Raw genomic sequence first — 24024 nt, forward strand, 5'->3', positions numbered from 1 at the left:
CCTGATAATATGATCTTTGATCTAGAAAATTCCAAAGATCCCAGCAAGAGTCTCCTAGAATTTATAAATAAATTCAGCAAATTCTCAGGATAAAAAATCAGTAGGATTTCTGTATACAAATAACGATCAAACTGAGAGTCAAATAAAAGATTCAATACCATTCACAATAGCTGCAAAGAAAATAAAATGCCAGGAATATCCTTAACCAAGCAGGTGAAATATCTCTACAAGGAGAGCTATAAAACACTGAGGAAAGAAATAGCAGATGACACAAACATATGGACAAACACACCGTGCTCATGGATTGCTGGAGTATCAATACTATTAAATTGTACATACTGCCCAAAATGATGTACAGATTCAACACAATCCCAATTAAAATACCAACATCATATTTCACAGTTCTAGAAAAAAAAAATAATGCTATGCTTCCTTTGGAACCAAAAAAGAGCCCTAATAACCAAAGTAATTTTAAGCAAAAGGAACAAATCTGGAAGCATCACATTACCAGACTTCAAACTATACTATAAGACTATAGTAACTAAAGCAGTATTGTATTGGCACAAAAGTAGAGACATAGACCAATAGATCAGAACAGAAATCCAGGCATAAAACCATCTACCTATAACCAATTGATGTTCGACAAAGCAAACAATGATATATACTGGGGAAAAGAAGCCCTTTTCAATAAATGGTGCTGGGAAATTAGATAGCCACATGCAGAAAAATGAAACAGGATCCCTATCTCTTACCACTCACAAAAAGTCAATTCAAGATGGACAAAAGACTTATACAAAAGTATAAGGCACAAAAACAATGATAAAAGTTCTAGAAGAAAATGTTGAAAAAAATCTTCTAGATTTGGCCTAGGAAAAGAATTTATAACTAAGATCCCAATGACAATTATAGAAACAACAAAAATAAATGAATGGGAATTAATTAAAATTAATAGCATCTGTACAGCAAAAAAGGAAATAATCAACAGAGCAAATAGACAATCTACATAATGAGAGAAAATATTCTCAAATTATACATCTGATAAAGGGCTAATATCCAAAACTCAAGCAAATCAGCAAAATAAAATAAAACAAAAAATGAGCAAAATACATGAACAGTTTTGCAAAATAAGATAGACAAATAGCCAAAAAAATATGATACATCAGTAATCATCCAGAAAATGCAAATTAAAACCATAATGAGATATCACCCTACTTCTGTCAGAATGTATTTTATTGAAAAGTCCAAAAATAATACATCCTGGCATGGATGCAGAAAGAAAGTAATGCTTATACACTGGTGGGACTGCAAGTTAGTACAGCCTCTATGGAAAACGGTATAGCAATTCCTCAGAGAACAATGAGTAGAACCACAATTCAATCCACAAAACAATCACACTACTGGGTTATCTACCCAGAGGAAAAGCACCCATGTTTGTGAAAAAGATACCCGCACTCGAACTTTTATTGCAGCATAATTCACAACTACAATGATATGGAATTCACCTAAGTGCCCATTATCTCATAAATGGATTAACAGTATATGGTATATATTAAATTTATACCTTGGGGTGCCACTCAGCCATAAAAAGAAATGAATTAATGTCTTTTGAAGCAATTTGGATGGAACTGGATACCATTATCCTATCTCAAGAAAATGGAAAAACAAATACAAGATGTATTCTAATAATTTGGACTAATTGATGAGCACAACATGGCACAGAGAAAAGTAAAAACAAATACAAGATGTATTCTAATAATTTTGAACTAATTGGTGAGCATACATGGCACAGAGAAAAGTAAAATCATTGGAAATTAAGAAAGCTCGGTGAGGAGGGGTACGAAGCCACCTAACAGGCGCAGTGAAGACTATTCAGGTGATAGGCACACTAACAGCATTATAAAAGCTATTAATGTAACAAAAACATTTGTGTCCCTCTAAAATTTTGAAATTTAACACTAAAATTGGAATCTAACCTCTTTTCCCTTGAATGTGGGCTGAATTTAGTACATAGCTTCTAATAAATAGAATGTAGTAGAAACGATGTTAAGTGACTTTCATTACTCGGCCATAAAAACTATGGTCTCTATCTATCTCTGTGATTCTTAGATTTCTACATTTCTGGGAGAAGTCAGTTACCCTCCTGACATCAGGACAGCCATGCATTCCACAGGAGAGGAATCACGAATCAGCCTCTACTTCCCAGCAATGTGAGTAAGCTGTCTTGGAAGCAGATTCTCTAGTTTAAGTCTTTAAATGATGGCAGGTCCCACATCTGAACAGTCTCCTGAGAGCTCTCCAGCCTGTACCACGTAATGAGCTGCTCACAAATTCTTGACCCAACCACAAATGAGAGATAATGAAAGGATATTGTTTTTGAAATCACTAACTTTGGGGTAACCTCATAGGCAACAATAGATTACTAAAACAAATATATTACATTATTATAACGAATGAAAACTGTCTTCTGACTAATGACCTAGAAATATTTTAAAAATACTAGTATGTAGAGTGGCACCTGTGGCTCAAGGAGTAGGGCACAGGCTCCATATACCAGGGGTGGTGGGTTCAAGCCCAGCTCTGGCTAAAACTGCAAAAAAAAAAAAAAATCTATATCTATATCTATATCTATATATACACACACACACACACATTAACATGTAATCTTTATTTATACTTTCATTTTCGTTTCTAATTGAATACAGTTGGATAACCATGTCTGTGTGTCATTTTTGAAGATTGTCTTGTGGTAATAGCACATAGTCAATTTTTCTGAATATTTCATAGTGCATGAGAAGAGAATGCACTTTCCAATGATCTATTAGAAAGTTAGATATCGATACACTTGACAAATATGTTATCACTTTAGTTATTTGCTTGCTGTTTCTTGTAATCCTGACTAGACATATTTGATTGTTATTAGGTATTCTTTCTTTATTTTTTCCTTTATTAAATCATATCTGTGTACATTAATGCATTTATGGGGTACAATGTACTGATTTGTGATACAATGTAGAAAGTCAATGTCTTTTGAATGTTATATCTAATAAAATTCAAACTTTTTCCTATTTCTAATGAATTGTATATTTACCCCCCTCATGTAATACATTTATTTATTCTTAATAATGCTTTTTCCCTTACAATTTAGTTTTGTTAATGTCAACAATACCATTTGTTTAGAAAATGTCTGATGTATTTGCCATTCTTTTGCTTTAATGTTTGTTGTTATACTATACGCAGGTTGACACTTGACAATATTTATCTGCCATAAAAATATTTCATTGTGAATATCTAGTCTTTTTGTTAACATCTTTTTCATTCCCTTTCTCTTCACTCCATTGGTGACAGAAAGATTCTCAACTGTGGAAATGACTAAACAGAGGACAGCCAGCACTAGACAAACAAAGTCATAGCAGGTTATTAGTTGAATATATTCACAGCCCCTGTGAGGAAATCTCATCATGCAGGGCCCTGTGAGGGATTCACTCAAGAAAAAATAAACAAGAAGGAGCTGTGGGAGGGAGGCTTTGTAGTAGTAAAAGGGTGGGGTGTTCCCTGCTTGCTGTGCCTACTACGCATGATAAGGAATGTTTCCGAGGGGACCTTCCCCAGGCACAGAGTGGGTAGGGAATTGTAGTTAGGGTACTGAGATCCTGCAGATTTCAGACATCAAGGTGGCATATAATATTAATTTTAGCTTCTTATACCAAAACTCTCTCTTCTGATGGTTTTCAGTTATTTTAGAAACGTATTTAGATTTATTTCATTTTACTCTATGTTATGTGTTAGGCTCACTTTTCTCTTTTTAATGTCTTGCTAGATGTCTATACATTTTATTTCTCTATTTTGGAAGATTCCTTTTCAGATTTTAATAGATATTACTAACTATAGTTTATGCAGTTTTAAATCTACCAGCGAAACAGAATCATTCAATGGCCTTAGAACTCATGAACTCTGATCAGCCCTCTTTTGACTCTCATGTTTTTCAAATCTAGTGTTCTAGACCCACCTGGTTTGTATGTCCCATATCAATTATTGGTGTTGTTATGAGAACTGTCATTGTTTGTCTTTAACTTCCTAGGATGGAATCCTGGATGGAGGATTCCCTACACGCCACTTTGTGCCTGCTTCTGCTAGGTGCCTATAGTGGTCACGGTGATGGCCACCCCCATGTCCCTTCAGGAATGAAAGGCTTGTTGCCCTTGAGACTGGCCGTGCTGCCAGTACCCTTCAGGCCTTGCACCACCGACCAAGGTCATGACACTTCCCCAGAGCAGCTAGGGACTGACCAATTTGCAGCACTAACAGCTCAACCTTTGCCCTACCGAGAATAATGTTTTAGGGGCATTTATCTTTAAAACACCCTGCAGGGTTGATGTCTTTCTCTGGCCAATCCTGTCTTCGTCCCCTCACTTCTAGGTGTAGATTCCAAAAGCATGCCCTGGTAAAGCTCCCGCATGTTCATCTCATTCTCAGAGCCTTCTTCCCACAAAAATGTCTCAGTAATAATACCAGTTAGGAAAATATTTCTATCAATATCTTAGGTTGTGTTCCCCTAAGCCATAAGGAAAGTATAAATTCAGGTGTAAGTACAGTGGAGGCAGCAGGCTTTGCCTACACATCCTTCAGGGAGACTTTGCTTTACCAGCCAGAACCAATTGGAAGGTTCTCAGTTGTTTCTCTGAACACACATAAGGGTGGATGTTTCTCTACACTCATGCTTACGAGGGGGTGGTGTCATCCTATAGGGCAGGCTTATGATGGATCTTCCTCTAATACCTGCCTAATTCAGTCCAAAGAACCACCTAACACCCTTTCCGGAGGAGGAAGACATGCGTGGGCTTTACAGTTCAAGTTTGCACTTTCCTCTTAAACTTTGGTCTTGGAAATTTGTCTTCCTTTGTGAGAAATTCAGTGCTCCAACTGAAAGTATGTTTACTGTAGTATCTAGCACTTCTAAGGAGGTATTATATTACCTGGTATACTTTATTACTAGAAATTAACATGTTCTATCTATAAATGATACAAACATTTGTTTTTTGTGTTGTATTGTTGTGACTTTGATTTTCAAGATACATCCTCTTAGAGATCTATTCTTGTATGTACTGATGTAATGAAACTTCCAAATCCTCAAATCATAGAATCTCAGACTCTGAAGCTGTGGAAATGCCTCTAAATGTAGACACACTCACTAACAGTGCCTAAACAGCTGCTGTGCCCATTTCAAAGAGATTTGTTAAGCTTAACACGTTGTCTCCTTAAAGAAATCTGGTGCTTGGGTTCATTCAGAAAGTCTCCCTAGATCACACACTTCCATCTTTTTTTTTTTTTTTTACTCCCTATAATTCCAAAATCTGGATCAGGTCTAGAAACCATGAGGGCTTAACATGTATATACTGATGAATACCTAAAAAAGTGACTTTTCTCATTCTATATTTTCATTCTGAGTGAAGTGAAAATGGACATTACTGAGTTTGTTGGAATAAGGTAGAACATGTTAGATGTGTTCTTTCCACCTTATAAAATAGTGTAAGTACCACAGTCAACATCAGAGTGTCATCAGCTGAGGGGCTCCAGGGCTATTAGTAGAGGAACTTCAGCCCCTGAAAATAGGAGAGTGTCATGATTAAGATCTGATTCTTCTTCTTCTTCTTTTTTTTTTTTTTTTTTGAAACAGAGCCTTGCTCTGTTGCCCAGGCTGTAGTGCAGTGGCACAGTGACAACTCACAGCAACCTCAAACTCCTGGGCTCCTGTGATCCTCCTGCCTCAGCCTCTGGAACAGTTGAGACAACCGCACCCAGCTAACTTTTCTATTTCTCATAGAGATGCTAACTTTTCTATTTCTTATAGAGATGGGGGTCTTTCTCTTGCTCAGGCTGGTCTTTAACTCCTATCCTCAAGCAATCCTACCTCCTAGGCCTTCCAAAGTGCTAGGCTTATAGGCATGAGCCTTGGTCCCTGGCCTATGACCTATTTTTGTCTAAACTGTAAGCCATGGAATAACATAGAGGTACCTGTTCTCATCCTAATCAAGAACTCTCCTGAACGTTCTCCATGAATAATGACCTTCCGCCTCATGTGAATAGTATTTTTCAAATGATCCCTAGATCAATTTTCTTTAACTTTAGAAGGACTTGGAAATAATATCCCCCTTAATTACTGCACAATAAATGTCTCTCTGCCAGCTTAGAAGAGTGTGTTTGGTATAAATAATTTTTGTGTTTTGCACTAAATTAAACAAAAATTAAAACATATAAAAAATTTCACCTGGAGGGTAATCAGTGGACATCTTACAAGGGTACATGTGAAATTTACTAAATGTAGAATATAAATGTCTTAACACAATAATTAAGAAAATGCCATGAAAGCTATGTAAATAAAAAAATAATACTACAAATAAAATTTCACCTGTCTGGCCAAAATCCTCCTTTGAATATGGGATTCTGGCTCCTCAGTCTGCTGGGGCCTGATCACATTTCATCTCCCACATACAGTGTTGTACTTGATCAGTGGGAGATGTGGAGACCACATTTCTCATGCCAGCCACAGCTGTTTCCCAGGCTGTAAGCAGCCTAGAGTTCTCTGCTTAACCTAGGAGGCAGAGTTGACATTTGAGAAAGACCACGAAACACAGAAGCACAAGAAAAAGGGTGGGTGGCAGTATAAAGGGACATGCTTAGCAACATGGGAGTCGGATATGCCACATGCACTGTTTAAAGGCTTTCCAGGTGTAGACACGGGGTCCTCTCCTTTGTATTCAAACCAGGGAAGGTTAGGTGCTGAATAGCTTGGTGTACAGAATTATCCTCATGAGTAGAGACTTAATTTAATGGATAATGATTGTCTCTAGGAGAAAGTCTAAAAAATTTGCCTCTACAGTTTGTTTTATTCTCTGTAATTTAGAGGACACACCAGGAGTACTTAAAGAATGCATGTTTTCAATAGCTTTTTATATAAAATCTAAATCACTTAGCAATTTTATGAATGCTGAGAAGCAAAGAGGTGGCCTAAATGTGGCCTATGAAGTATGGGGTGGTAAGGATGAGAAAAAAGCCAGAAGTTTCCCCTGTGGCCTCCACATAAATTCACTCCTTTGCAATGTGGGTTGTCCTAGTAACTGGGGAATATGGAAAGATAATATTTGTAATCTGGGGCTCATTAAATTCATTACAAATGCTGTTTTTCTTCAGTCCTACTTAGAGATATATATGATTCCCACGACAAATCTGGAAAATCAAGAGGTCAATACATTCCATGAAGACCTTTCTTTTCTTTATTGTCCTAGAGTCTGAGGGTGAAGCTACTGTGGGCAGTCACATAGGAAAGAATCAATTTTGGGAGCAGCGTGACTAGTGATGCTGTGTAGGGGAAAGCAGATTAAAGTGAGGATGGAGATTTATATATTAAAGGACAAAAAGACATCAAAATGTTTTGAGCAGAGGTATGTGTTGAATAGACCTGATCCACCTATCAGAAAAGATGATCAGGCCTTGGGCACATGACAGAATGGGTGAAAAGAAGATGAAGATACTTTATTAGAGGCTACAGAAATAGCTCCAGGCAAGGAAATGGAACATGTGTTACTGTGACTTCCTTATTCTAAAAAAGAGCAATGAACTCCAAGAACATTTTAATCTACTAAATTGAGGAGATGGTAGGAGATAATTCTAAACCATGAATAAGTTATTTGAACTTGCAATGTGAAAACCCTACGATTCCTTTACTGAGGTTATATCAGGATTTGCAATTATACTGAAGTATTTCTAGCTCCTCCACAATCAATTTCAATTTTGCTAAGCTTTAAGGAGATGGGAATTCAATGAGGGGTGCTAAATACCACTGAGAATAAAGCAGAAACTAACTACAGAATTTAAGGTTGATTTTCTGAGTTTGCAGACTCAGCCATTGTATAAGGGTCCTGGCCTGGCTTAGAGACTCCACAGAAGCCCGAAGGCAAAACAAGAGGAAAGGAAGCTGAGAGAGTGTCTGTGTCGTAGCCACTGAGTGTCCACACAGCCCCTCAGCTCCACGGCATGGCCCCCTTCTCCCTGACCCTGCACCTGCAGGCCTCTGGTCCAGGAACCCTATAGGCTGGGGAGCTCTCACTCTCTGTGGCCCCTAAGGCCACTGGATACAGGTATGGCCCAAAGAGCTCAGGCTTCACCAGCATCATTTATCCAAGGTCTCTTTTGCTTTGATGAAATGATTGGACAAAGGTGATGTGAACTTGGCTAACCCTAAAACATAATTTTGTTTGTACTGTGCCCTTGTTAGAACCATCAGAGAACTATCAGATCTCAGAGTTGGGTGGACACCTCTTTGTGTGTTAAGAACTCTTTGAGTCATGTGAACAATCATTTCCCTTTTATGCTAACTGCCAGCAGGCTCTGGGCAAGATTTGTATTCTCAGCTCTAGCAAAGCATCAAGGACTTGAGTGGGATTTTCTTTTTCCTGTAATACTAATTATTTTCCTGTCTTTAGTTCCATTTTCCTATCGTTACTTCCCTCTTTCCACATGATTTTTCTGACTTAATTTTGGTTCTGAATTTCAAGTTAATACAAAATCATATTTACAGAAAAAGGAAGCCTCCCAAATTACTGAGCTAAGTTATATTGTTATTTTGATGAGAACTAAAATCTCATTTTTCTATAAATTGATATATATGAGGCTTTTTTATTTGACAAACTTACAGTAGAAACTGTTAGTTGGCTGTAACAAATTCATTAGTCTTCGAAGGTGAGCAACAAAAGGAACTAGGCTACTGTACTTAGACGTACGTGTATCATGTGGGGCTTGTCCTGTCTGTGAAAATTAAGTCAACGTAAGGAGGTGGTCGGTGTAAGGAGGTGGTCAGCTATGGAGATTCTACTGTATTTTCTAATTTGGAATATCCTTTTTCACATATGAGTATGTTTTGAAAGTTAAATAACCTACATTTATTTCTCAGCTTTGAGACATCCACTCTGAGGATTATATTTCCATACAAAATGCACAAACATTTTCATGAAATGCCCATCTTTCATAAATTTACTATGATCTGCAGCCGTGAAATGGCCACTGACAGTTACCCCTGTGCCCCGAATCCATTTGCACCAGCACCTCCACTTACCACCTGCTGCCCAAATAGAGGCACCCTGCAAAGTCATTTGCTCCCCTCAGCCTCCTGCCTGCTCCCTTTCTGTCCAGCCATGATCCTTTTCTTTCTTTCTTTTTTTGAGACTTAGTCTCACTTTGTCACCCTGAGTAGAGTGTCACCCTGAGTATAGTCCTAGCATTATAGCTCACAGCAACCTCAGACTCTTGGGCTCAAGAGATCCTCTTGCCTCAGACTACCAAGTAGTTGGGACTATAGACAGAGCCACAATGCCCCACTAGTTTTAGAGACGGGCTCTCACTCTTGCTCAGGCTGGCCTGGATGTCCTGAGCTCAGGCAATCCTCCCACCTTGGAATCTCAGAGTGCTGGGATCACAGGTATGAGTGAACCACTGTGCCCGGCCTCAGCCATAATCTTTCCATGCCAAGACAACCATAGAACTGTGGTCTGAATGCAGGCCCCAAATTTCTTAGGAAGCTGGAGAAAACTGATTTCCACTCCTTATTCTTATTTTCAAAATAAAAGAAGCACCATTGGCCATGCTGGCATTTTATATTTGTGGACCAGAAGGTATGAAAGTTTAGTGCCACTTTGTGAATAAAAAAGCAAACCCCAGAGAGCTCGGCCATCCAGGTTGATCTCAGAGAGAGCCAATCCTCCCTAGCTTCTAGAAACTTCCAGATTTTCACACACTTTATCCATGTGTATCATTGGCAAAAGGCATTTCAGGATCATTTTTCTTCACATATGCATGGAATAGGTGTGAAAAGTTCACACTTGCTTACTTTTTATACAGTGAAAAAGGAAACCCCATGCCAAGAAGAAAAAGCAGAGCACAGTGAAAACAGAATGGACTTGGACATCAGTGACCTTGAACCCCACACTGCAGAGTCTGAGCTGAGGGCATCAGTTCAACTGTGTGAAAATATGGCTAATAAGATATTTCTTAAACTTTATAATTGTAAGGGGTTAATGACTTTCAAAAGCATTATAAAATACTTGTTTCAATGTGTTATGGTTTTTTTTTTTTTTTTTTGAGACAGAGTCTCACTCTCTTGCCCTGGGTAGAGTGCCATAGTGGCAAGGCTCACAGCAACCTCAAACTCCTGGGCTCAAGTGATTCTCTTGCCTCAACCTCCCAAGGTGCTGGGACTACAGGTATGCACCTCAGCCTCCCAAGGAGCTGGGACTACAGGTATGCACCACAACGTCCAGCTAGTTTTTCTATTTTTAGTAGAGATGGGGTCTTACTCTTGTTCAGGCTAGTCTCGCCTTTCAGAGTGCTATATAAAATATATATAAAGTAGTGCTATATAAAGTGTATATAAAGTAGAACCTCCCTACTTGACCACCTCCCTATATCAACCACCTCCTTAAGCTGACTTAATTTTCACAAACTGGACATGCACCACATGTACTAAGGCCTAGTTCCTTATGTTGACCACCTCTGTATGGTGACCGTTTTGCTACAGTCCTTCGGGTGGTTGACCTTCAGAGGTTCTACCGTAGTTGCTCTTCCAAACAGTGGATTGTATTAATGTATGGAAAGGTGACTCTAGCCTGGCTTCTCCAAACCTATTACTTTTATGAAAGGAGAAAATAGGAGCCTACCTTATCTATTATCACTGTAAATAGAATGGATGCCCTCATTAGTGGATTTAATTGTCTATATAAAAAACGAATGCAAACTTTGGCCATAAATGTAAATGCAAACAAGGTCATGCTGAAACACTGTAGCATCCTGTCACATTCATTACATATATTGATCATTTTGTTCCTGTGAAGGTTAATTTTATGTGTCAAATTGGCTTGGCCAAATTATTCTGCTCTTTATCCATCCTGGCTGGATGTTGCTGTGACGTTGTTTTCAGATGAGACTAACATCTGTGTATGTAGACTTTGAGTAAGGCATATTGCTGTCTGTGATGGGGTGGGCCTCATCAAATAAGTAAAGGTCTTAAGAGAAAACAGATTGGGAATCCCAGGGAAAGAGGGAATTCTGCCTCCAGACTTCAGACTCAAGCATAAACTCTTCCCTAGTTCTCTAAGCCTCTAGCTTGTCCTGCAAGCTTAATCTCCCTCTCTCTCTGTCTCTCAATCTCCATATGTGCATATGTGAATATTTATGTACAGAGGGTGCCAGGAAAATGTATGCACATTTTTAAGAAAGGAAAAAGCCATACCAAAATTGTAACACTCTGTAGTACAGATAAAAGATGAATAGAAATCAGGTTTGAGCACCTCTTATAATTGCAGAAGTCAAATGTGACTTAAGCATTACAATATTTTTTTTTTTTTTTGAGACAGTCTCACTATGGCATCCTCGGTAGAGTGCCATGGAATCACAGCTCACAGCAACCTCAAACTCTTGGGCTTAAGCAATTCTCTTGCCCCAGCCTCCTAAGTAGCTGGAACTACAGGTGCCTGCCACAACGCCCAGCTATTTTTTTGTTGCAGTTGTTTGGCTGGCCCGGGCTGGGTTTGAACCTGCCACCTTCAGTGTACGTGGCTGGCATCATAACCACTGTGCTATGGATGCTGATCTAGAGCATTACAATTTTACTACAGTTATTTCCTTTCTTGAAATGTTATGCCTTTTTATGGCATCTCTGTGTGTGTGTGTGTGTCTCTGTGTGTGTATGCCTCTTACTGGTTCTGTTTCTCACTGGCTCTGTTTCTCTGTAGAACCCTGATTAACATGCTTTCCTCATTACTTTCCTTCCTCCTTGCTAAGGACAGGAGAGGTTGGGTGGTGCATGAGCAAAGCCAGAGAGAAAACAGTATCTCCCCTCACTTATCTGCTCAGTTTCTCCACAGTGGTTTTTCCAGGCTTTGGAGATTAATTACTCAAGTTCCCTACTGGGCAAAAGAGCCCACCCACTGCCTGTGTATACTGGCATCTTTCTCTTCTGTCTTGGTCGTCCCCACTGAGTTCTCACATGGAGACTGACTGGTCTTGGGGCAGGGCGCCAGGTGGATACTCTGAGACAATGGCCTGCAAGAAGTAGGGTGACGTGCACATGTCACACTGAGCCCTGGGAGCAAGTCCAGCACCCACTCCGAAGCTGGCCATGCCCCCGGCTGTGTCTCAAGTCCTAAGTAATGTTCAGATTTCATTGAGATGAAAATAAACTTTTAACCTTCTGGTATGCCTAGTAGAGGAATTATAGGATTGAATGGCAGTATTTTTAGATCTCTAAGTGTTCCCCGTATATCTTTCCAAAAGGAATGTATTAATTTGCATTCCCACCAGCAGTGTAGAAGTGTTCCCTTTTCTCCACATCCACGCCAACATCTCTGGTCTTGGGATTTTGCGATATAGGCTAATCTTACTGGAGTTAGATGATATCTCAACGTAGTTTTGATTTGCATTTCTCTGGTGATTAAAGACGATGAGCATTTTTTCATATGTCTGTAGTCTGCCTGCCTGTCTTCTTCAGAGAAGTTTCTCTTCAAATCCCTTGCCCAGCCTGCGATGGGATCACTTGTTCTTTTCTTGCTTATACGTTTGAGTTTGAGTTCAAAAATCACATCATAACAAAGATATTTGTACCAGAATGTTTATTGCAGCCTTATTCATAATTGCTAAATCATGGAAAAAGCCCAAGTGCCCATCAATCCACAAATGGATTAATCAATTGTGGTATATGTACACCATGGAATATTATGCAGCCTTAAAGAAAAATGGAGACTTTACCTCTTTCATGTTTACATGGATGGAGCTGGAACATATTCTTCTTCACCTCTTTCATGTTTACATGGATGGAGCTGGTATATATTCTTCTTCGTAAAGTATCTCAAGAATGAAAGAAAAAGTATCCAATGTACTCAGCCCTACTATGAAACTAATTTATGGCTTTCACATGAAAGCTATATCCCAGTTACAACCTAAGAATAGGGGGAAGGAGGAAAGGGAGGGGAGGGAGGGGGGATTGGGCAGAGGGAGGGGGATTGTTGAGATTACACATGCGGTGCATCTTACAAGGGTATATGTGAAACTTAGTAAATGTGGAATGTAAATGTCTTAGCACAATAACTAAGATAATGCCAGGAAGGCTATGTTAACCAGTGTGATGAAAATGTATCAAATGGTCTAAGAAACTAGTGTATGGTGCCCCATGATCACATTGATGTACACAGCTATGATTTAATAAAAAAAAATAAAATAAAATAAATGTCATCATTCCAAATAAAAAAAAAACACTAATGTATAGTTATTAAAATATTAATTTCATTCCTTTTTTCCTAAGTGTTCTGATCATAAAAGGATGCTGGATATTATCAAAAGCTTCTTCTTCATCAATTGAGAGAATCATATGGTCTTTGTTTTTTAATTTGTTTATGTGATGTATTATATTTATAGATTTATGTATATGAACCAGCCTTGAGAGTCTGAGACAAAACCCACTTGGTCGTGGTGTATAATTTGTTTGATGTGTTGCTGGATTCTCTTTGGTAGGATCTTACTGAATATTTTTGCATCAATATTCATTAGACATGTTGGTCTATAATTTTCTATTCTGATTGGGGCTTTTCCTGGTTTGGGAATCAGGGTGATGTTTGCTTAATAGAATATGTTGGGAAGTATTCCTTCTTTTTCTATGTTTTGGAAAAGGTTAAGTAATATGGGTACTAGTTCCTCTTTAATGGTTTGGTAAAATTCCTGATGTGAAGCCATCTGGTCCCAGGCTTTTCTTTTTGGGAAAATTTTGTATAGTTGATGCTATTTCAGAACTTGATATAGGCCTGTTCAACATTTCCACTTCTTCCTGGCTAAGTCTAGGAAGATGGTGTGATTCCAAGTATTGGTCAATTTCCTTCAGATTTTCATATTTCTGAGAATAGAGTTTTTTGTAATATTCATTAAGTACTTCTTGAATTTCTGTGAAGTCTGTGGTTATCTTGTCTCTGGTATTTCTGATTGATGAAATTAGAGATTTTACTCTTTTATTTCTGGTTAGGTTAGGGAGGGGAGGGAGAAGGTTTGACAGAGGGAGGGTAAAAGGCAGGACCACACCTATGGAGCATATTACAAGGGTACAAGTCAAATCTTTCAAGTGTAGAACATAAATGTCTTAGCACAATAATCAAGTAAATGACGTGAAAACTATGTTGATTGGTTTGATATAACCACGTCAGATTGGATAAAAAAAAAATCAACACATTGTACCCCACATATGCACAAATGTATTCATGATCTATGTGTATATGACTTAATAAAAAAATAAAGTAAAATATTAATTTAATTTGTCAGCTTGATCCTTTGGACTTGGAGCAGACTATCATTTCACTCACTACTATCACCAGCTGAGGCACAAGTCACATAGTTAGTGGCTTGATCTGTATCTCCCCATAATACCCCACTGACACCTCAAAAGAGTGGCTTCCTGGTGCTCTAGGTTGAAAGGAGGTGGGAATACCAACATTCATCCCTAAAAATTTGTTTTTAATAGGTCAGAGGTGAATAAATTATAGCTGTCATGTATCTCTGTTGGCAGTGTAAGTAGCTCACAGTGCCGCTTTAAAAAGACTCCACTTCCTGCCTTTCTTTCTTCTTTCTTTTAGAGTTTTTAGAAGTTGTTACACTCATTTGAGCTTCTTCCTAGGCCTAAGTTTCTATTTGTCTTTGTTCATTCCCTTGAAGAATAATGCTCGAGGGTCTTCCCCTTTACCAGGACCTGATGTGTCCCTGGGTCTCTAGCACAGGCCCCAAAAGCCAAGGCTCCTGCTCTTACCCAGTCAGCATCGTGGTTAATCATGGGGGTAACAATGGTCAGAGAAGAGCCATAAATATCCAAATACAGCACGTAAGACAATGAGAGCTCCAAGAAAGAAAGAAGGAAAGAGAGAAAAGGTGGAATAAAGTAGTGTGTACATGGGGAGTGTCAGGGTGGACCTCCCTGAGAAAGTAGGTGAGGGATGTGCCCTGAGGATGGCTGGTGGAAGAGCAGTCCAAGAAGAAGGGGTGGTATGTGCCAAGGTCCTGAGGTTGGAAAGGAGGTGCTGTGTTCCAGGGACTGTAAGGAACATGTGCAGCTATGCAGAGAGGGGAGGTGACTAATAGGAAACATGGTCAGAGTGCAGATGCTGCAGCCCAAGGTGAGACTGGGGCTTTACTCCAAGGGAACACAGGAGCCCCTGACCTTTTGCCAGGACTCAACTCCAAGAACCAAGTTCTGAGCCCATTTGGTGCTTATCGGAAGAATGTGTACCTTTCCTTTCTTGCAACCAAAGCAGAGATCTCTCTACTTGTGGGGAAGAACACACATCCCATGGCCTTTTCCTGACCTTGAGATTCTTGGCGTGAATTGAGAATGGGAAGAAATTTTCACTAAATTTGTCCTAGACATTGGGTATTGTTTTGGGATCTATGAAACAGTTTGTGTCTCCAACCAGGGAAGAAGGGCATTTTTCCTACTTGGGACTGAAACCCCAGGGTAAGGTAGCAATGTCAGCTCTCTGAATAACCAGAGAGTGTGCCCAGGTGTTCTTGAACAGGGAGCTTCTCCCATTATCTGGGCCTTCTGTTTGTCTGAAAGAAACAAAACGAAACAAAAAACATAAAGAGAGGTGGAGGCACCTGTAGATTAAAACTAATCACTATGTAGTAACTGTACTTGGATCCTTACCCAAACAAACTTTGTAACAAAAAACATTGTAAGAGAGTCATGGGAATAAAAATACAGGCTTGATATCTGGTAGCATTCACATATTACTAACTCTTTTAATGGTGTGCTTATGTCCCTCTAAAAAGAAATTCCTACCTTTTTTATTGATTTATTTTTATTTTATTTTATTTTATTTTTTATTGTTAAATCATAGCTGTGTACATTAGTGCACATTAGTGTACCCCTTGAGGGGTATAATGTGCGAGTTTCATATACAATCTGAAATTTTCTCATCAAACTGTTCAACATAGCCTTCATGGCATTTTCTTAGTTACTGTATGAAGACATTTGTATTCTGCATTTAGTAAATTTCACCTGTACCCGTTCTAAGATGCACTGTAGATGTGGCCCCACCCATTACCCTCCCTCCACCTGTCTTTTAGAGATTCATAATGAAGTATCTACCAGTGAAATAATATGGTATCTAGGATTTGCGTCAAAATAATTCCATGGGGGGGTGGTGGAAACAGGCCAGGTAAGGAAGCTCATGTGGGTAATCTGAGCAGTTTGGGGGGCTGAGGTAGGAGGATTGCTTGAAACAAGGAATTTAAGGCCATAGAAAGACACAGCTATCTCGAACTGATAACTAGTCATACTAGGTCTGGGATATCTGAAAAATAATGTTACTAATATCTCCACTTCTGGATGTGCATACCACTTTAGATAATAAAAAGGGAAGCAAAGAAAATATTTTCCTTAACAAGTAATGTGTTGAGGGTCCTCTGAAAAGATTCTGGTATCATTGAAATATTTTCTGCAGTAGCTGTTGAAAAAAATATTTACATCTAAATCCACTTGCAACAGATTTTGTATATGGAGTTGGTTGCAGGTCAAATGCTGGTTTTCTATACATAATTCCAAATGACAGGCACCACTTGTTGAAAAGATGGCATTGGGCGGTGCCTGTGGCTCAACAGAGTGGGGCGCCGGCCCCATATGTCGGAGGTGGTGGGTTCAAACCCAACCCCGGCCAAAAACTGCAAAAAAAAAAAAAAAAAAAAAAGAGTCCCAGCTACTCAGAAGGCTGAAGCAGGAGGATTCCTTCAGCCCAGAAAGTTCCAGGCCATACTGTGCTGTGTTTTTAAAATTAAAAAAAAAAAAAGATGGCATTGATTGCTGCACTTCACCACCTGGCACAGACCCACATCCACGTGTGGGCGAGTGTTCCTGGGCCCTGAAGTCCATCCTGCATTCACCTAAGCATCTCTGGATCCCAATGTGCCAGATAGTACAGCTTTAAAAAATGTCTCCACATCCCTTTTAACAAATTTTCCTTTCTTGTTGATTTTTACAGAACTGTCAGATCTATTCTTGGCCCTTTTTTGTTTCTAAATGAAATTTAGGGTCAGCATTTCAAGTTCTATAAAAAAAAAAAAGAAAACAAAACCTACTAACAGTAAGCTGAATCTATAGGTAATTCTGGGAAAAACAGATATTTTCATAATATTGGACAAAACATGTCCCTGTATTTATTTATATCTTCTCCAATGTCCCTCAATTAATTCCTGCAGAGGTCATGCACATTTTGGGGACAAATTTTATTCCTGAGTATTTCATATTGATTTCAAGTTAAAAAATACACAATCTCACTAATATTTATTGAGTTATATAGATTTTTCTATTTATTATTGTGGAAGTTTTATAGGCTTTGCTTGTCTAAGAATTTGCCTTTTTCATTTGCATTTTCATATGCATTTTGTTATATAAACAAATTTATATATAATATCTATTTTTAAATATTTTTAAAACCGTACTTATGACCATTTTAAAAATTTCTGTTATTGGTTATTCGTGTCTTTGCCCTTTTTTTCTTAATCATGCTCACTGGGATTTATCAATTTCATTATTCCTGATATACTGGGTAGAATTCACATTTTACTGAAATTATGCTATTTTAATTACAAAATGTATTTTCTTCTGAGTCATTGGATTATTAAATGTTTCATTTCTTATGTTGATTTTAGCATGTCACATTAAAATTTTGAAAGAAATCACTTTTGTCTTTATGGAATCTCTTTATTGTATGTTTGTTGTTCGTTTCATTATTTTTTTTTTATTTGTATCTTTCAGGGCTCCAGCAGGAAATGGATGGAATATTCAAACTAAAACAATTCTATAATGTTTAATAAAGGAACTTTTACCCAGTACCAGAGCCTCACACTCCTTTGCTCTCCTGCCCAGGCTCCACAGAGGGCAAGAGGCTGAGAGAGACCAGGCCAGTCACCTATAGGACAGGTCAGGTATTGATCTGGAGAGGCAAACAGAAAGTGCCCAGCACAGACTCATCTTGCTTCTCTGTATACATAACTTATTAGGGTGAAAAATCTGTCCTCACCACAGGAATGGCACCTGGACCATATAGGATAATGCTCATTCTGCTGTAAACTCATATAAACATAAGCCCACGCTGTAAACAGTCCATTTGCTAGTACATCCAAGTAGTTAACCTTAAAATGTACTTCAGACAGGGCAAACACTAGAATAAGGATGAAAGGAATAGAGAAGATCAAAACGGGAAGCCCAAAGGTATACGACTCAATTAAAAAAAAAAAAAAAAAAAAAGAGTTCCCAAAAGAGATAACAAAGAAAATGGAGAGCAATAAATTACCTAAAAGAATGAATACATTTATTTCAGTACTAAAAAAAGACAAGTCTTCAGGAAAGGGCCCTTTAAGTTAATGGAATAAGATAAAAAGATACATGTTGACCTTCATCTATACCTAATCTTATAACAAACAAAAAATATAAAAATCTTCCAAATGGAAATCGAGAAAGGAATCTGCAGGAAATGGTAAAATACTTGGCATCAGAGAGAAAAGCCATATTCCTAAATTGAAAGATTTAACATTGAAGACAGAGCTATCCTGAAGTTTATCCATAAATTTAATGTAAGCACCATAAAATTGATACTGAATGTCAGAGCTCCTGAATACACAAAGTAAATATTAATAGATCAGAAGGGAGAAATAGAATGCTTATGACAATAGCGGAGAACTTCAATACCCCACTTTCAACAATGAACTTATTGTTCAGGTGGAAAATGGATAAGGAAATGCTGGAATTGAACTACACTTTAGACAAAAAGGACCTAAAAGACATACACAGAAAATTATACCCAACAGTATCAGCATTCACATTTTTCTCAAGTACATACTGAATGGTTTCCAGGATACTTCATATATTATGCCACAATACAAATTCAATCAATTCAAGAAGGTTGAAACAATATCAATAATATTTTCTGATTATAACTAGAAACTAGAAATCAATAACATGAGAAACCTGGAAAATTAATAAATATGCGCAAAATTAAACAACATTCTCATGAACAACCCTAGGGTAAAGTATAAATTTATAGGAAAATTTTAAAAGATCTTGATATAAATGAAAAATCCAAAATGTGTGGGATAAAATGAAAGCAATTCTAAGAAGGAAGAAAAAAAAATGAATATATTCCTAGAAAGTACAATCTACCAAGACTGAATCATAAAATACCTCAGAAAATCTGAACAAATAATGATTAAGGATATTAATTTGATATTTAAAAAACTCCCATAAAAAAGAAGTATAGAACCTTATAGCTTCTCTGCTGAATTCTTCTAACAGAATTAAATAAAATTCTACATTTAAAGAAGAATTAATGCCAATCCCTGTCAAGGTCTTCTTGAAATCTGAAGAGGAGAGACTACTCATTCTCCTAGGTCAGCATTACTAGGAGCCAATTCAGGATACGGTCAAAAAAGGAAGTAATCCTGATAATCAAAAAAAGCATATATCCTCTACAGAATGCTAGCAAATAAAATTCAACACCATATTAAGATGATTATATACCTGCATGTTAGCCTGTTTGCTGTTGCCTGTAATAGAATACCCAAGACTGGGTAGTTTATAAGCACAAGAAGTTTAGTAGGATCAGGTCTCCATAGGGTACAAGAAGCACAGACCCAGCACTTGCTTGGCTTCTGGGGAGGGATTTTTGTGAAGAAGGTCAAAGAGAAGTGAGCTCAGAGATAAAACAACCTTATATTGAAAGAAGACACAATCTAGGACTTCCAAAACTAAAGGGGAGAAGTCAGTGCCTGGCTTCAAAGCTTCAAAGGACAGGCTGACTCTTCAGAAGCTAATGCAGCTGGTGACTTTAAGTGGAAACCAATACTTATTTACCATTCCAAAATCCTAAGGCCTTTCAGAACTATGTTATATCTAGGCTGTTTATGCTTTATAAATGGAACAACATAGCCTGAATGACAGCACATCTGTTTATTGTGTGTTTTACTTAATGTTTTTAGCCCTCTGCTGCAACCCACTGCTCTGAATAAAAGGTTCCTTTCAAAATATTTCCTCTCATTAACAATGTTCCTTGTCACCCAAGAGCTCTGAAGGAGAAGTACAAGGAGATTGATGTTGATTTCATGCCTGCTAACTTGACATTTATTCTGCAGCTCTTGGATCAAAGAGTAATTCGGACTTTCATGTCTTATTATATAAGAAATGCATTTCATGAGGCTATAGCTGCCATAGAAAGTGATTCCTCTGATGGATCTAAGCAATTTGCTTTTTGGTAAAGCCAATTGAAAACTTTCTGAAAAGGATTTACCATTCTAGATGTCATTAAGAACATCCGTGATTCATGGGAAGTCCAAATATCTGCATTAATAGGAGTTTGGAAGAAGTTGATTCCAATACTCATGGTTCACTTTCAGAGGTTTAAGATGTCTGTGAAGGAAGTAACTGCAGATGTGGTGGAAACATCAAAAGAATGATAATTAAAAGTGGAGCCTGAAGGTGTGACTTCATGACTGCACTCTGATGATTAAGCTTGAATGAATGAGACATTATTTCTTATGGATGAGCAAAAAAAGAAAAAAATATGGCTTCTTGAGATGAAATCTACTCCTGGTGAATATGCTGTGAACACTGTTGTAATGACAACAAAAGAATTAGAATATTATATAAACATCGTTGATAAAGCAGTGAAAGGTTTGATTAACTCTAATTTTGAAAGATCTTCTGTTGGGAAAAATGCTGTCAAACAGCATCTCATCCTTTGTCAAAGGAAGATTCACTTGGTGCAGCAAATTTCATGTTATTTCATTTTGTAAAATAACCACAGCCACCTTAACCTGCAGCAAGCACCCGTCAGCAGCCATCAACATTAACACAAGATGCTGTGCAGAAAGATTATGACTTGCGGAAGACTTAGATGATTGTTAATATTTTTAATGATAAAGTATTTTTAATTAAAGTATGCACATTTTTGGACATAATGGTATTGCACACTTAATAGACTACTATATAGTATAAACATAACTTTCACATGCACTGGGAAACAAAAAAGTGTATAATTCATTTGATTGCAGTATTTGCCTTATTATAGTGGTCTGGAACTGAATCTACATTATAGATAGAAGTATAGAAACCCTACAGGATCTACCAAAAAGACTTGATAGAATTAATAAGAACAAACTGAGTAATGTTATCAAATACCAAATCAACACACAAAAATAGTTTAGATTACAAAAACATGACTATTTTTGTGTGTTGATTTGGTAACTTTCATATGAAAGATAAAATGTAACTATAGCCCAGGATGAAGGAGGGAAGAGGAGGGTGAGAGAAGGGGAGGGGAGGCTGGGGGCAGGAGAGTAATTGGGGTGACCTCGCCTATGGTGCCTATTGCAAGGGTACATGTCAAATCTATTAAGAGTAGAGTATATGTTGGGAGAGCAAGATGGCAGCCGAGTAACAGCTTCCTTGCATCTGGGCACCATGAAAATGGGGAGATAGGACTCCAGGCATCTCTGGCTGGTGGGATCTGCCCATCATCACCCCTGTGAGGATACAGGGAGTCGGCGAGAGACTTCTGGACCCCAAGAGGAGGACTAAAACAGTGGAAAACCGGTAAGTGGTCGCGTGTGTTCAATCAGTCTAAACCCGCCCACAACCGTAACTTCCATAGCAGCGAGACTATAACCGGAAAGGCCTTACCTGTGAACTATTTTGGTGTCTTTGGACTTGGCACTCAGTTGAACTGCCTTGGGAAGAGCCTGAGTGGGAGTACACAGAACTTTGGCCATTGTCTAGGGCCCCAGTCTGAGCCGCTGAGCCAGACAGAGCTGATAGTGTTTGGCTGGGGCCACAGGGAGCCATTGTGAGTCATCTTCCCTGGCAAGCTCTGCCCTCAGGGTCGCAAAGCTAGAATCGGGTGGGAGCTGGTAACCTAGCAACTGAATAGCTTAAGGGTGGGGTCTGAGACACATTGCAGCCCTAACCCTCAGGGGCAGAGTGAGACCGGTTTTGCCACACTGGGTAAGTGGATAGCCACTTCAGCAGTGATTCCAGCGACAAGCACTTCCCTGAGAAAGTTTCTGCTCCGTAAGTGAACAAGTTCAAAGTGCCCTTTAAGTGGGCTGAAGAGAGATTTAGGGTGTCTACCTGTTGGGGTTTGAGAAATCAGCAGCCTCCAGTCGTATCAGAACTGTGATTAACATCTCATACCCCAGAAGACCACGTGCTGCCCAGACAATATTCAATAACATATACATACTGCTTTGTTTTTGGTTATGTTTTTTTTTTTTTGGTATGGTTTTTTTTTTTTGTTTATTTTGATGTTGTTGATGTTGTTTTGTTTTTTAATTTCAACCTTATCCATACAGATCTTTTCTCTTTCTCAATTTTTATAGTTTAATTATAATTACCCATTTCTGCCTTTTTCAATAACTAGAACTTCATTTTTGCTAGTGTTTCTACCACTACTATTGGTATTTCACCCAATTTTATCCCATAAAGTTTTCTGTTTGCTTGTTTTGGTTTTATTTATAGCATTTTTGTCTTTCCCATCTACTTGGTGGAGGTGGGGTACTGTGTCTGATCAGGTTAGTAAAGAGCTGCTGACCTCAAGGGAACTACCCAACTGGGCACCCCAAGAAGGTGGGTTTATTTAAGGTTGTGTCAAAGTACCCTACTGTACATCTATATTGCCCTGTCTCCCTCTTTCTGTGCCTCTCTTCTTTTTGTCAATATTCCTTTTACCCACCCCCTCGACTTTCTCTATTTTTTTTTTTCCTTTTCACTCGGTCCTCCTTTCTTTCATACCTTTCTTGCTCTTCAACCTTTTCACCCTTCTGGTCCTGTACCAAAAGGACTCATCTAACCCTTAGTCCACAGGCACGAGAACTTAAAGAGCAAGAGGAAGTGAAAGGAAAATTAGGGCAAGGAAACAGATAAAAGAAATCACTCATGAGGAAGAATCAGCAGAAAACTCCAGGAAACATGAAGAACCAGTCCAGAACAACCCTGCCAAGGGACCATGAGTTAGCTACTGCAGAGGATTCCACCTATAAAGAAATGTTAGGAATGACAGAAAGGGAATTTAGAATAAACATGATGAAAACAATGAAAGAAATGATGGAAACAATGAAGGAAACTACGAATAAAGTGGAAAATAACCAAAAGGAAATCCAAAAACAGAATCAAATCAGAGAAGAACAATATGAAGAATATAAAAAGGAAATAGCAGAGTTGAAGGAACTGAAACAGTCAATTAGGGAACTTAAAGATGCAATGGAAAGTATAAGCAACAGGTTAGACCATGCAGAAGAAAGAATTTCAGAGGTAGAGGACAAAGTTCTTGAGATAACTCAGATAGTAAAAGAGGCAGAAAAGAAGAGAGAGAAAGCAGAACGTTCACCGTCAGAATTATGGGACTTTATGCAGCATTCCAACATACGAGTTATAGGAATCCCAGAAGGGGAAGAAGAATGCCCCAGAGGAATGGAAGCCATACTAGAGAATATTATAAAAGAAAATTTCCCAAATATCACCAAAGATTCTGACACACTGCTTTCAGAGGGATATCGGACCCCAGGTCGCCTCAACTCTAACCGAGCATCTCCAAGACACATTGTGATGAACCTGTCCAATGTCAAGACAAAAAAAAAGATTCTGCAAGCTGCCAGGGGCAAATCCATCAGAGTGACCACAGACTTCTCTAATGAAACTTTCCAAGGAAGAAGACAATGGTCATCTACTTTTAATCTATTTAAACAGAACAATTTCCAGCACATAATTCTGTAACCTGCTAAGCTAAGCTTAAAAATTGATGGAGAAATCAAATCATTTACGGATATACAAACATTGAGGAAATTCACCACAACAAGACCAGCTCTACAGGAAATAATTCAACCTGTCTGCACACTGACCACCATAATGGATCAGCAGCAAAGTAAGAACTCACAAATTAAAGGACAGAACCTAACCTC

Source organism: Nycticebus coucang, chromosome 2, assembly GCF_027406575.1.
Source record: "Nycticebus coucang isolate mNycCou1 chromosome 2, mNycCou1.pri, whole genome shotgun sequence".
Taxonomy (NCBI): Eukaryota; Metazoa; Chordata; class Mammalia; order Primates; family Lorisidae; genus Nycticebus; species Nycticebus coucang.